At 63.5% G+C, this 2,500-nt stretch overlaps 1 pseudogene; it reads left to right on the plus strand.

Annotated features, from left to right (window-relative positions):
* The window catches only part of LOC124587094, a 7,949-nt pseudogene that overhangs the window by 2,018 nt on the left and 3,431 nt on the right, over positions 1 to 2,500 (plus strand).

Genomic DNA, 2,500 nt, shown 5'->3' on the forward strand with positions numbered 1-2,500 from the left:
GATACAAGTCGGGCCCCTCTTTTAGAGATGCTCGTCGGGGTAACCCAAAAGGACCCGGAGACGCCGTCGGGAGATCGGGGAAGAGTTTTCTTTTCTGCATGAGCGTTCGAGTTCCCTGGAATCCTCTAGCAGGGAGATAGGGTTTGGAACGCGAAGAGCACCGCAGTTGCGGCGGTGTCCCGATCTTCCCCTCGGACCTTGAAAATCCGGGAGAGGGCCACGTGGAGGTGTCGCGCCGGTTCGTACCCATATCCGCAGCAGGTCTCCAAGGTGAAGAGCCTCTAGTCGATAGAATAATGTAGGTAAGGGAAGTCGGCAAATTGGATCCGTAACTTCGGGATAAGGATTGGCTCTGAGGATCGGGGCGTGTCGGGCTTGGTCGGGAAGTGGGTCAGCGCTAACGTGCCGGGCCTGGGCGAGGTGAGTGCCGTAGGGGTGCCGGTAAGTGCGGGCGTTTAGCGCGGGCGTGGTCTGCTCTCGCCGTTGGTTGGCCTCGTGCTGGCCGGCGGTGCAGGATGCGCGCGCCTGCGCGGCGTTCGCGCCCCGGTGCTTCAACCTGCGTGCAGGATCCGAGCTCGGTCCCGTGCCTTGGCCTCCCACGGATCTTCCTTGCTGCGAGGCCGCGTCCGCCTTAGCGTGCTCCTCCGGGGGCGCGCGGGTGCGCGGATTCTCTTCGGCCGCCATTCAACGATCAACTCAGAACTGGCACGGACTGGGGGAATCCGACTGTCTAATTAAAACAAAGCATTGCGATGGCCCTAGCGGGTGTTGACGCAATGTGATTTCTGCCCAGTGCTCTGAATGTCAACGTGAAGAAATTCAAGCAAGCGCGGGTAAACGGCGGGAGTAACTATGACTCTCTTAAGGTGGCCAAGTGGCGGCGGTGTGGCTGCATCCGGACTTGGCTTTTCGAAGTGCGGTCTTGATGTAGTCGTGCTGCTGCTGCGAGGTGCCTTCCTTGGGTTATAGTTACAGGGAGAGTGATGCGCAATACATGGGCCTAGCCCTCTTAGCCTCTCCTCTCCTGCGGTCTTCTCCCCTTCTCGTGGGCCCGCTGATGTTCGCAGAGTGGAAGACCGCACCAGGGGCTTGGGGGGGTTACCAGCCCCCCCTCGCATTATCCCTTTATAGTTGGGGGCAGCCGACAAGAAACAAGAGATGGTGGCCCTTCCGCTGAAGGTGCCACCCCAGCTACCCCAGCACCTATCCGGCCAACCGGCCGTAACGAAAATGCGATAGTTTGTGTAGCTCCCTTTGCTTGCAGTGAGTGCCACCGCACTTTTACCACGAAGAACGGTCTCGGGGTCCATCGCCGCCGCCAACACCTTGCGGCCGCCAACGCTGAGATCGTGACGGAGAGGCATCGCGCGAGGTGGACGGAGGAAGAAGTCCTGTCGCTCGCCAAGGCAGAGGCCGAACTGTTCCTTGAGAGGGACGCCCGGTTCTTCTTCGTTAATCAAGAGCTTATTAGAATGTTCCCCGACCGAACGCTTGAGGCAATCAAGTGCCGACGGCGGCAAGCTGCCCACAAGCAGCTTGTCCGCCAATTCATGGAGGCGCTTGAGATCGGTCGGGGGGAAGAGCCGGCGTCCCGCCGGGGAGCAGCGAGCTCGCTGCCTGACGCGGGCGAGGCCGCTGCGCCGCCCGTCGACGCAGCCGAGGACTTCGCGGCCGACACCACCGGGCCGCCGCCGGAGGGGCCGACTGACGCCGCCATCTGGGAGCATCTGGCGGGGCTGCCTGCTTCTGCCCAGCGTTTCTCTGCCCTGGATCGAGTCATTGGTCTGGGGCGGGGCACGCCGCCTGATGTCATCCTGGGCATGCTCCCGGATGCCCTTGCGTCGGTCGGGTCCAGGGGGGAGAGGTTGATCACCAGGACACAGCGGCCGCGCCAATCATCCAAGCGGCCGCCTGCCGCCCCGCCGCTGCAGAAGCGCAAGCGGCGCCGCTGGGAGTTCGCGCGGACACAGGACGCCTTCCGTAGGTCGCGTGCACGTTGCGTGCGCGGCTTGCTGGACGGCACCCTGCTGCAGCCGCCACCCGACATCCCCGGTCTGCTGGACTTCTGGGCGGACCTCTTCACGAAGAAGCCGATCTCCACCGCTGGCTTCATCCGTGACCGCCTTCTCCCGCACTCGGAGCCTGTCGCTCCTGAGTGCCTATGGGGGCCGGTCACACGTGAGGAGGTCGCTGCTGCCTTGCCGCCCAGGGGATCGGCGGCCGGGCCGGACGGCCTGACTCCAGCGGAGCTGCGGCGCCTGCCGCATGATGTCCTGGTGAAACTCTTGAACCTCTTCCTCCTGGCCCGCGCCCTCCCCGAGCGTCTGCTTCGCGCCCGGACGTCACTTCTCCCCAAAACGGCTGCACCAACATCCCCCGCTGACTTTCGCCCCATTACGGTCTGCTCGGTGTTGGCGCGGACCTTTCACAAGGTTCTCGCGTCACGCCTGATGCGTGCATGTGCTGTGGACGAACGTCAGCGGGCATTCATCCCCCGGGA

The sequence above is a fragment of the Schistocerca americana genome, unplaced genomic scaffold (assembly GCF_021461395.2).
Source record: "Schistocerca americana isolate TAMUIC-IGC-003095 unplaced genomic scaffold, iqSchAmer2.1 HiC_scaffold_573, whole genome shotgun sequence".
In the NCBI taxonomy this organism is placed as follows: domain Eukaryota; kingdom Metazoa; phylum Arthropoda; class Insecta; order Orthoptera; family Acrididae; genus Schistocerca; species Schistocerca americana.